Genomic DNA, 13,524 nt, shown 5'->3' with positions numbered 1-13,524 from the left:
ATTTTTATTTTATTTTTTAAAAGATTTTATTTGTTTATTCATGAGAGACACACAGAGAGAGGCAGAGACACAGGCAGAGGGAGAAACAGGCTCTCTGTGGGGAGCCTGAAGAGGGTCCTGGGACCGGGATCATGACCTGAGCCAAAGGCAGACACTCAACCACTGAGTCACCTGGGTGTCCTATTTGTTTGCTCTTTTAATTTAAGCTTGGTTTTTTAAACAAGAAAGTCTTAGTCTCTGTAAGTTAGTAAGAGAATTCAGCATATTCACATTTAATGAAACCAATATGTATACTTGATTTTAATCCTTCCATTCTGCTTTATATTTAATTTAGCATTTCATTTTTTATGCTAATTAAATCAGGTTTGAAATTTCTAAAATAATTTTCTATTCAACTCGTGGTACTTTTCTTATTCTCAACATCGACAATTTATTGCTTCAACAAATATTTATTAAGTGCCTACAATTCTGGATTTCAGGCTCTACTACAAAGCTGTATGGTACTGGCACAAAAACAAACACAAAGATCAATGGAACAGAATAGAGAACCCAGAAATGGACCCTCCACTCTATGGTCAACTAATTTTTGACAAAGCAGGAAAAAATAGCCAATGGAAAAGAGTCTCTTCAACAAATAATGTTAGGAAAATTGGACAGCCATATACAGAAGAATGAAACTAGACCATTTCCTCACACCATACACAAAAATAGACTCAAAAGATTTGAAAGACCTAAATGTGAGACAGGAATCCTAGAGGAGATGTGAGACAGGAATCAAAATCCTAGAGGAGAACACAGGCAGCAACCATTGTGACCTCGGCCACAGCAACTTCTTACTAGACATGTCTCCAAAGACAAGGGAAACAAAGGCAAAATGAACTATTGGGATTCATCTAGATAAAAAGCATTTGCACAGCAAAGGAAACAGTCGACAAAACCAAAAGACAGCCAACAGAATGGGAGAAGATATTTGCAAATGTCTTATCAAATAAAGGGCTAGTATCCAAAATCTATAAAGAACTTATTAAACTCAACACCCAAAGAACAAATAATCCAATCAAAAAATGGGCAAAAGACATGAACAATCATTTCTCCAAAGAAGATATACAAATGGCTAACAGACACATGAAAAAAATGCTCGACATCACTCAGCATCAGGAAAGTACACATCAAAATCACAATGAGATACCACCTCACACCAGTCAGAATAGATAAATGAACAACTCAGGGAACAGCAGATGTTAACGAGGATCTGGAGGAAAGGGAACACTCTTATGCTACTGGTGGGGATGCAAGCTGGTGCAGCCATTCTGGAAAACAGTAGGGAGGTTCCTCAAAAAGTTGGAAATAGAGCTACCCTACAACCCAGGTATTGCTCTACTAGGTACTGACCCTAAAGATACAGATGTAGTGATCTGAAGGGGCACCTGCACCCCAGTGTTTAGAACAGCAATGTCCACAATAGCCATACTATGGAAAGAGTCCAAATGTCCATCGACAGATGAATGGATAAAGAAGATGTGGCATATACACAATGGACTACTACTCAATCATCAAAAAAAAAAATCTTGTCATTTGCAACAATGTAAATGGAACTAGAGTGTATTATGCTAAGTGAGATAAGTCAACTGGAGAAAGACAATTATCATATGATCTCACTCGTATGCAGAATTTAAGTAACAAAACAGAGAATCATAATAGAAGAGAGAAAAAAATGAAACAAGACAAAATCAGAGAGGGAGACAAACCATAAGAAACTCTTAACTCTAGGAAACAAACAGAGGGTCACAGGAGGGATGGGGTGGGGGATTGGGTAACCAGGTGATGGGCATTAAAGAAGGCTCATGATACAATGAGCACTGGATATTAAGGCTGATGAATCACTGACCTCTACCTCTGAAGCCAATAATACATTTTATGTTAATTAAATTTAAATAAAAATTTTAAAAATGCAAAAAACTGCCTTCACTTATTCATTGAGCATGTTTCTTTGCTATTCTTTGAAAACAAAATGCTGTTTCTTCCTTCCAAGATGCTGTTCATCCGCTGATTCCCCCACCCCAGAAAAAAAGCAGATCTTTAGACTGTTTTTTTCTTTTCCTCTCTTTCCCAAGTAATATCTTCATAACTCATTCACCCATCCCCAAGATTTACAACCCCTAGGTATTGCTGAAGTAGTTTTATATCTTTAATTTAAAACTATATTTAGGTTTTCCCTTACAGGATGTGCTTTCTATTTTAGGAATTCTAGTCTCACAGTGACATTGCTTCTTATCCATCGTTCTGTCATTATTCTTTTAGATTCAATTATACATATTGCCAGGTTTATCCCTTGCTTCTTTTTCCTCTCCTATGTACCTTCCCCTAACTTAAATTCTTCCCTGGGATTAGTTTGCTGTTTAAAGTCCTTCCCATTAATATTTTTCTCAGAATATGTGAATGGTGTATTTTCTAAGTTGTTGTAGATCATTTTCTTCTCTCTCTCTTTTTAAAGATTTAATTAATTAATTAATTAATTAATTAAAGAGAGAGAGAGAAAGAACCAGCGGTGGGGGGGGGGGGGCGATTATTGGCAGAGGAGGAGCAGACTCCCTGCTAGGCAGGGCGCACGACATGGGCTCAATCCCAGAACCCCGGTATCATGACTTGAGCTGAGGTCAGACACTTAACCGACTGAGCCACCCAGGTGCCCTTCATTCTCTTAAATTAATAGATATATGAGTGCTATCTTGGCTGGATATAGAATTCTTGGGTTGCATCTACTGAATTTTAAAGTTCTAAAGTTGCATTTCAAGTTCTAGAAAGTGTCTATGCTTTAATTGACTTAATTCTTTAAGTGCTCATAGTATTATCATCATTTTGCTCACATTGTCATCTTCTTCTCTAAGGCTTCTTCACCAGCAGGAACTTTGTGCTATTATTCCTCTCTTTGGCTATTTGTTTTGGTCTTTCCTTGAAACATTGCTCCATGAGCTCTTTGGGCTCAGGCTCAGCTGCCATGTGCTCTACATGGGGTCAGTGTCTGTGATGAAGCTGAAATAGTGATATCTATAGTGATAGGCCAGTGGCACAGTGGCCAGCACATCATCCCATCCTCATATCTCAGCTTTTTAAATTTATATACTAAATACTTCTGCAGTTTCTCAGAACCTGGGGAGGCCAGTTGGTCTTCCCAACACCACTTTCCCGTGTTTGCTCTCCTCTTTCTCTTGAGGGTTCATTCTACGGGAAGACCAGGCTTCCCGTAGAATGAATAAATAAATAAAATCTAGGAGGATTCTTGGGTTAGAACCACCCTGAATTTGGGATGCAGAACACACTGTGATACATCATAAGCAATCAGCAACTTACCAGATGTGTCACTTCTCCTGAGAAAGTCCAGATCCTTCAGCCTGGCATTAAAGGGCTTTCTCCTCTTACCTTTCTGATATAAGCTCCTCCATTTTCTCATAGATGCCCAGAAAATTTACTCCTTTCTGCCCATGCCAAGGAGAAAATTTTGCATTTATCCCTGGATTATACTTTCTGACTATTTCCATTTATTAAAACTGAAAATACACTTATAACCCTTACTACAATGCCATTTTCCCCACAAATTTTTCCTTATATCTTCATATAGAAATAATCTCTCATTTAACTCACATGTATGTAATCACTTCCTAATAATACCTAAATATTTGACACTTACTTAGCACTTCTACCGAATTTTAATCTATCAGACACTATTCTAAAAACTTCACATATATTAATTCACTTATTTCCTGCTTAGTCTGTTTTATCCCTTCTAGTAAAGAAAAATAATAATGTTCTTCAGCATAATTCATGTTTGAATTTATCTGGGTGTCTCCTTGATTGCCTGGTGGTGCCCTGCCATGTTGAACATACTCAATAAACACGCTTTTGAAAGAATGAATAACAATAGCAATAATGTTGATTGACTTTTTAAAAAAGATTTTATTTATTTATTCATGAAAGATGCAGAAAGAGAGGCAGAGACATAGGCAGAAGGAGAAGCAGGCTCCCTGCAGGGAGCCTGAGGCAGGACTTGATCTGAAGATCCTGGGATCATGACCTGAGCTGAAGGCAGATTCTCAACCACTGAGCCACCCAGGTGCCCTAATGTTGACTGACTTTATACTAATATTTCCATTGGTTGAGAATTTTGAGGACTTAACACATGTCACCAGAGCAAACTTTGATTCAGTAAAGAGAGGAATCTGTCTACCATACTGCTATGATCCATCACCTCCAGAGTATCACCAATACCAGGATACCCACTACAATGATAACCAGCCCAGAGATTGCTTCCAAGATCCGGGCATCATGAGTGATTGTCTAATCTGATTGGGCAAAGTCATCTGGTTACATTAAATTCTATCACACACCCAGGTGTTCAGGGTTCTAACACAAATCAGTGCAAAACAAGAGTTTTCAGAAGATATTTTTACAGAGGAGTTCTTCTCTTAGTGTCTTAGACATTAAAACCAAACAGCCTTTGCTGGTATGGGTCTGGTATATCAGACTGCAAAGAAAACAAAAGTTAATTGTAATATTTGGACAAACAAATCAACTTGTTCTCCTCTTTTCTGTTTCTGACATAGTAGCTAGTGGAATATAAAAGTTCCTTTTTCTATTTTCAACAGAAAGATCTGTACTGGCCACCTTGATAGGAGGTTATGGTTAAAATGATTTGGGAATGAAAAGGAAACCTAATCACCTGGGAAAATTCATTGACTGATTGATTAATTTATTCTGACATCAGTTGTAGAAGCACCTAGTGGATATCTGCTTTGGGTCTGCTGCTGTGGTAATAGCCTGGACTTAACATTTATGTCTATCTTCTAGATCCAGTTCCTTAATCTGAACAGTTAGGGATGTTGGTATAATTTTGGCTCTTATCACTCAGACTTCATAATTCTTTCTATTTTGTCACTCTTAATATTTATATGACATCTGGTGAGTGATTGATCTTCTATAGGACCCTATGGTCACTCACATTTGCTTATCACCAGCGCATAGGGGGCAATCCCTAGATTTATGGCTGCCAATAAAAGTTGTTACCAAAAGTACAGTTTCTTTTTTTCCCATGTGCTAATTTCCAATAACTCTTGTGCATGAGAGCAATTACTGACAAAAGTCAGCCTCTGTTAATAGAGTTTATCACACTTCATCATATATCCTTTGTCGCTGGAAGCATTTTGACAAGCCCAGGGTTAATTAAAACCAAGAAGACAATAAAATACACCTAATCAAACATTACAGGTACAGAAATCAATTAGCAGATTTATAGCACTTTGGAGGTTTCCATAATGTATAAAATTCAAAGAAAATGTCGTTTCCATTTCCTCAAGACAGTGTAATTAAATTTCTAATTGAAACTATTTTTCAGTAGGTAATGTATAATCCACCCAAGTTTGATTTGCATTAAAGTCGGTCTACAGAGGTTGAAAGAGCCTGAGAAATTAAAAAGATCACTGAGTCATTTCCATCACTGTTATTTTGTCTACTTGAAAGTTGGGAAGAGTGACACTGTATAAAAAAGGAGAGGGGAGAACAGTGGTGCTTTGCATGATAAAGAGAATAAGTGAAGTCATCTTATATCAAGGACCTCTGTCTTTCTACAGTGGAAAAAAAATCACTGAAGGAGACTGAATAGCTCAGATAATTCACTAGATTTGTCAGCATAGTTAAATAATAAATCTGACTTATTTGTTTTCTCTAACTTGACTGATTGTTTTGACTGAATTGATTGCAGTGATGCATTGCTTTGGTATCATGTAGATGTGGCCTTAAGTAAATCACTTCCTTCTGCAGTTTCATTCCCCACACAGTTGAATTAAATGTGATGCTGACCACTGTGCTTGGAAGACACGGTCTCAGTGGGGGAATGGGCAAGAGGATCAGATGGGCAAGGTGTTTTGTAGAGTGTCTGCAAGTTCAAATTTTTTGTGAGCTAGCTGATTGATGGCATGTTATCTCTCTGTCTGAGGCTTTACTCCTTAAGCCACTTGTGAGGATTATTAAAAAAATATCTTCCTGCCAGTTAAACATAGAAATGATCTTATTTTTTACACCCCACCCAAAATTATGCCTGTCTGAAATTTCAGTACAATTGACATTTAATTTAAAGATAGTTTTTTCTTTTAAGTAAAGACTACCCTGAAATGTCATTATTATTATCAACAACAACAAAATAACTTGTATTTATTTCCTTAGCTCAGAACCAAATCATCCCCATTTTTAGGGTTTTCCTTTTTGAACTGTGAACAAATCAAAATGTACTACTCTTTCCATAGAATGATTACTACTGAACAAATCTCAAGTTCAAAATTAGACTTCAGATATTTCTTTTGGTTTGTGGGGCTGCATGTGAGGTTATGCTCACATAACACCAACGAAAGCCAGGTAATTTGAATAATTTTATGGAAAAAAATCAGAGATTGTTTGATCTCACATACACAAGAGTTAATATTTTACAGTTAAAAGCTAAGGCATTATGATGACAAAGTAAAACGGATGAAAGATCCAAATGTGCATAAACCAATTTTTAGTCAAATGAAGGCAGATACAATGTTTTCATAAATCAGATTCTGTGCCTTTTTTTCCTCCCTAATGCTGCCTGTTTTCTGGCCAGTTCATTGTTGTCAACATCTTCATTTGAGATTTAAGGGGCATTCAATGGATATGAAGGAGTCAGGCAATGAGCCATGGTGGCTGATTCCACAGCAGCATGGCCCTAGGTTTAAGATGGTGGTTATCTGGGCTCTTGGTCAGAGGTGCATCAGGAACATACTTAGGTCAAAACCAGATTTCAAACTTGAGCTCTCTCTCTTATTTCCTGTATCCCTAAGCTCCTCCCCCTGTTCTCCATTGACCTTTTCTCCTCCTTTCACTGCTTAACTATGAACATATATTTAAGACACAGTCCTCAATCCCCATTCTCGTTTTCTTATGCTCTCTTCATCTGAAAGTTCTTCTGTTCTGTGGTGCCAACAAACTTTACTTTCAAATGACAAATCTATTTTCTATGGAGTCCTTGCTCTTAAGCTTTGATCCTGCTGTACCACCAGCTGCCGCATAGACTTTCTGCTCTCTTGGGTATTTTCTAAAGCCCCCAAATGAACATCCCCTGTCCAACTCACTACTGTTGGTGGTGCCACTATTCCTAAGACAATGGTGAGTCTGAGTTCTAAAATAAAGAGAAAAAGAAAAAGTAAAGTGATTCAAACTCTGTTGAAGTTTTCTCTTTACATAATAGTACAGGGTGGGAGAACAGGTCTGCAGGATGGTCCTTCTCCACAGTGTCATTTTGGGGCCCCCAGCATTGACTCCAATCCAGCCAGGTAGAAGGGATGAAGGAAATGGAGGATTGCCTGGGGGGGGGGGGGGGAGAGGATTTTGAGGATAGGGCAATACTGCAAAATCTCTGCCCTCCTGATCAGCTAGGGCTCAGAGTCATGGCCACACCCCTCTGCCGGGAAGCTAGGAAATGTAGTCCAACTACTGGCCAAGGAAGAAAAAAAGCAAATAGGTTTTGAGGTGCAGCCAGCACCTCAATCTTCGTTCTCTCTACCAAGTCAGGTCAAACCAAATTCTGCTATAGTCTCATTTTAAGTATTTCTCATTACATCATCCATCTACTCCTAGCTTTGCCTCATGGTCTAGACTCTTACCACCTCACTTCTGGATTGCTATGTTAGATTTCAAAGTGATCACAACTGCAGCCTGTTCCCCCTCAATCCATGCTGCGAATTCTTTTCATACTCATGTTCCTTCTGTACAGCTTTCATTGCTTTCTGTCCTTGTTCAAAACTTTCAACAGCTGGCTTGTCTAACCCATCAAATTGAATCTCTCTGCCTGGCTTTTGAAAACTGATAGAATTTAGATACTTCTCTTCCTACATCAGGCCATCTTGATCACCTACTTCTGTAACTTTTTGCAGTGTATACAGTATTGTATCACTCATTTTAGTAATATAAACTGTTCTGTTTTCAGTTGCTTAATATTATTTGAGCTGTCTTTCCTACTATGCTGTAAGCTCTTTGAGAAAAAAGATGTCTGGTACTTTTCTGTTTTGTCTCCCATATAGTCCAGCATGTTGCTCAGTACATACCCAATTGGTTTCCAATAAATACTTGTTGATGAATAGGCTAACTCTGAGAAGGAATTAATCATTATACTGATTTTATGAAATTTGGATCCCTAAAAGTGTCAAAGTTATATTGACAAATCTTTGTTACAAACTGCCAGTTATTTATGGAAATCTATGCTCAATTAAAATTGGTGACAAAGTCTCAACATAATCAGATATAAACTAAAGACATTTAAAAGATTGGGAAACATAATTTCAACTAATTCTTTCTTTCATTAATTCAACCAACAATTTAAATTTTGATTCCTGTTCTGAAGAAACTCACAGACTGGAAGGGAAAAGAGGATACATTCACATTGTCTTAGGCAGAATTCTAAGATGACCTCCAAGATTCCTAACCCATGCCCCCCACTCTATGTATATGCTTTCTCTACATATAGAAAAGTGTCAGTGGAATCTGTACATATGATGGCATGCCACTCCCATAACTATGTGATATTATATGGCAAAAGGAATTGTATGGATAAAATTAAAAGTCTCTAATTAGTTGACTTTAAATTAATCAAATGGAAGATTATCTATAACGAGTTTTGTAGTCAGGTGAGCCCTTAGCAGATATAGGAAGAGCCTCATTATAAACAGATTATGGAGGGGGCCACATGTTTCTGACCTGAGAGCAGTGTCTAAGAGCATAGAGAGGTCCCCAAATGATAGCTAACAGGCAAGTGGGGACCTCAGTCCTACAACCATAAGCAACTGAAAAAGCTCCAGATCAGAGCTCCAGATAAGAATGTCACTGAGCTCCAGATAAGAATGTCACTCTCCTGACACCTTGATTTCAATGTGTGAAACACTGAGGAGTGAACCCAGTTGTGTGAGAGGACCAGGTCTGACCCATGGGAACCATAAGATAATAAATGTGTGTTGTTTCAGGTCACAAAGTTTGTGGCAATTTGTTATACAGCAATTGAAAATTAATGCACACATTTCCTATAACATGCTATTTAGTTACTATGAAATGCAGTTTTACATATGAGCTCACTCATTTTGAGATGCTATACATCTTACTTTTAAGATTTGGATTAATCACAACACAAAATCTCCTATCAAGTACACATAATTGTGGACTTAAGTCAACCAATGCCATGACTGCCATTTTCCTACCCTTGAGTCAGTTAACATCTGACTTATCTCAACGAGTCATAGATTGACATCACCTAGTTTATTTCCAAAAACTTCTACAAAACAAACAAACAAACAAACAAACAAACAAACACTTCTACAGAAGATGGTTCCCCCCAATTATCAGTGTTTTTTAGGAGGTCACTCCTCCATTCTTCCCTGCTTTGGTACATATTGTGCTGACTTAACATTTTCTCTTGGTGGCTCACTGGATTAAATATCCCAAGACTTTTTGGAGGGGAGCCAAGCAGTCTTCTTTGCTCTTTAAGAGGAAAGTGGTTTAAAGGAAGCTGTTGCTTAGCAAAGCCATTACTCTGCTGCAGAACAGGCATGTTTCCAAAGTACATTAACAATGCTAATGAGGAAACTAGCCCTGAAGTGCAGAGAGAGGAGGAGGGAGTCATTTCATCACAGGAAGTAGCCTCTTGGGGTGGACAAAGCTCTGGAGGTGGGTTGAGATATGTGACCTCTTTGGACTGACTGGCCTTGAGAATTCTCTGAAACTCAGTTTCCTTATCAATAAAATGGGAGCATGAGCCAGATGATCTCTGAATTCCCTTGCCACTTTGCTATCAATGGTTCACTCAGTCACTGATAAGTGGAGGGGAGAAATGAAAGATCTCAGTGGAAAGGTGGAATGCCCAATGTCCATATAAGTCCAGTAGTAATTGGCTGTATATTCTGAAGACCAGTTCCCACGAGGAGGCAGACACAGGCTTGTCTTCAGCACATTCCCAGCAATCTGGCTTCCCACTCTTGAAATTTCCTAAACTGAAATACATTATTCCCTGCCCCCTGCCTCTGGCTTTTTCCTTCCTTATATTCATTATTTCCTTAAATATTCTCCATATTCCTTCCAAGTTGAACTGTTTACTCTTTCAAAAAATATATCACACTTTCCCTCCTGTGTTTGGCTTCTGTGGTACTCATACCTGGATTGTTCTACTTTCCATGTGCACCTGGCAAATCCTGGTCATCCCTTAAGGTCTAATTCAAAAACTACCTTTATAAAGCTTTCCCTGATGGCTCTTTTCTCCACCCAAATATGAGTGAGATTTTTCCTCTTTGGAAACTCCCTTATGAGCTAGTCTTCTGTGAGCACAGATCTTCTTCCATCTTGTGTGTTATGGGGGCATTTTCTGTTCCTCACGTTGAAAACATAGAGATGTAGACAATTGAACTGAGAGGTTCCTGAAGTCAGGCCTGAAGTATAATTCATATTAGCTTATTTGCCTAATACCATCTTGTCTTCTTGTCATTCTTTTTCTTGTTACTACAATGCAGCAAAATTAAAAATGCAGTTCCTGGTAGCCTAAATATGTTCTCAGGGGTTCTTCCTGAAGAGTGTTCTTGGTTATAAGATTCCAGAGGGCAGAAGCTATGAAATTAGCCATGAACTTTCACAGTGTAAGCAGAATAAAGGATCCTCAGAAAAAGAAAGACAAAACATAGCTTTCTTGATGTGAGAAAAGTCGTTTTAGGTCCCTTGGCCATCTTGTGACAGAAGTAAGAACAAACAGCCACTATCAGGCCAGGAGGTAGCCTAATCATATCAGGGACAATAAAATTCCCAGTGCTGAGTCAACATAAAGACTGACCTGATGCTCATTTTTGAGATATCTTTGCAGGATTTAATCTCCTCCTCATACTCAGACACCAGACCAACAGGAGTCTGAGGATTGGTGATGCCAAAGCTTGCTGGGCCTTGTGACTTGGACCTGGACTTTGTCACTTTAGGATGACTTTTCCTCCAGTTCTATGCTATATTCCCCATTACTCAAGCCCTTTGATGAATATGTATGCACACTTAGCTTAAAACTTGCCCAATTCTGTAGTTCAGGGAGACACTGCTTTGGGAAAGACCCCCAGTGTTCTCCTCACTTGTTGAAAGTAAAGTCTCTTCCTTTTCCCATTCTTTGGTCCAAGAATGGACCAACATTGGTCTTTTGGCTCAACACTCACCAAGAGGTAAACAAAGTTTCAGGTAACAATAGGGGTCTTACAGAAGCCTGAATGTTGGCCAAAGAAACAAAGGCTTAGAGAGACACGTATTCAATGAGAGACTCTTAAGTTCTCTCTTTTGACTCATATTTCAGTAGGTTATTTCTCCTTCTTTAATATTTGGCACTGCTTCATGGCCCATCCCTGAAAATGGCTCAGGGCTGCTCTGATCCCTGGGGCTAAGGTATCTTCTCAATGAAGGAGACCCTGACTTGTTTCTTCACAAGTGTCACTCCCAACTGGTGCCTCCAGACTTACAGAACCTCAATGACATGTTATTCCTTCTCAGGCCATGGCTCATTTGTAGTGCTTTTCCATTTATCGTTTCCGGGTGGAATACTGTTATAACTTTTCTTTTCTTTTTATTATTTTTTTTTTCTTTTTCAACTGTAATTTAGAAAAAAAAAAGATTGTGGAAAAGAGCTGTAAGTAGGTAAGGAGAAGTTGCAAAGAGTAACAAATGGAAGATCTAAAAAGGTAAAAAAAAATGAGAAAGAAAATGAAAGGAGCTAGAGGAAACATGGAGAACCCAGTCAATGCTACTCAAAATCATGTAAGCCAGAAGCTCTACTCATGTGCTTCTCATGATGCCTCATTTCACCATAATGACAAACCAGAAAAATTAAACAATATGCCCAAGATCCCATAATTAATAAATTATGGAAACGAGCTTTGGATCAAAGACTGTTTGACTCCAGAATCTATATTCTTTGTACCACACTTTGCTGCAGAAATGGTGGAAGATTCAAAGAAAGACTGAATATGGATCAAGTAAAGGGCTGGTTGGAAGACAGAGGGAGAGTGACGGGTCTATCTCCTGATTCTTGGAGTTAAAAGAGCATAACTGAGCTGGCAGGTATGCTGTGGCATCCTCTAATGTCTAGCTACTGTCCTGGGAAAAGACAACCTGTGGACTTTAAAGAACTCATCTTAAGCTGTTAGGCTTTTCTGTTTCCATTTTCTTTGGTTTTCATGAGTATCTAAATAGGCATATTGATCCAGAAGTGTTGTTTCAAAGGGCTCTCCTTTCCTCTCCCTACTAAATGTGACATTTTTCACTTCTGGAAATCTGGAGTGGCCTGTGCACCCTAAGTGGGCCCTTGAGGTCAGTGTTCTCAGACTAGGAGGTATGGGGAGACACCTCAGCAGAAAATATGGAGTGGGGTCAGCACTGGGCCCCCATCACTTGGTTTCTGATGTTTTCATGATGTACTTGCCGCCACCAACCCCAGCACTCCTTAGCTGCCTGATGTTTAATTTTGACTTGTGGAGTCAGAAGAATGAGAGGAAGGGAAAAGAAAAGTAGTTTGTTCATTGATTCATTCAACAGCTCTGCTTCACTGTGGGGGAAATACAGATGTAGTTTATGCAGTCTCTGCTTTCGGGTTCATTGGTGATGCTGAGATTAATACGACAGGTTTAAGGTGCTAAAATGTACAGGACAAGTGTTTAAATACAGTGCAGGAAGTAGGCGCTGAGTGTTATCAGGAAGAGAAGAGGACAGTGTGCTGAATGGTGTAGTTGAAAGGACATAGAGTGGAATTGAAAGTGTCATCTCCCCTCCCAGAGCCCAGGAACTTGGGCACCAGAACCTGGGCTGTTGGGGGCGGTGTCCCTGGAGCCTCAGTGACATTTGCTTGAGAACCATCTCCTGTGCATGAAACAGAAATGAATGATCAAGAGCTGGTATCCAGAGACAAAACCAAAGCCAGAAGAAGGCGGGCAGTTGTCAGAGAGGGTTGCCTGGCAAGGAGTCACCATGGTGACAGCCCTGTGGTGATGTCCCTTCTCGGGGGACCCCTGGTGCAGTGTTGTAGGCCGGCTCTGGAGCCAGACCCACTGGCTTTGAGTCGCGGCCTCATGCTTTATTCTCTAAGTGACAGTTGCTACAGTTACTTGACCTTCCTGTTTTACCATCGCCTCATCTTTAAAGTGTCCCCGATTATCATGGTAACCCCTGCCCCCCAAAGATCAGTTGTATGATGAATTGAATGAACATGGGTAAAGTACTAAGATGGTTCCTGTCACCTGGTGAATGATTGGAAAAAAAGTTAGTTATTATTAGGTATTACTAGTGAAGGCCACCTGCCTAGTTGGAAATACCAAACTAGAGAATCCCTTTCACACCTGTGCTCCACCAAGCTCTTCATCACAACTGGAGGGAAGGAAAGAGTGGAAGACGAAGCACAAAGGAATCAGAGGGACTCCCACGGCCCTTCTCTGGGACCCTGTTGGGGGGAGTCCCCTG

Source organism: Canis lupus, chromosome 38 (genome assembly GCF_003254725.2).
Source record: "Canis lupus dingo isolate Sandy chromosome 38, ASM325472v2, whole genome shotgun sequence".
Lineage (NCBI taxonomy): Eukaryota > Metazoa > Chordata > Mammalia > Carnivora > Canidae > Canis > Canis lupus.
Note: the sequence above shows the minus strand (reverse complement) of the source record.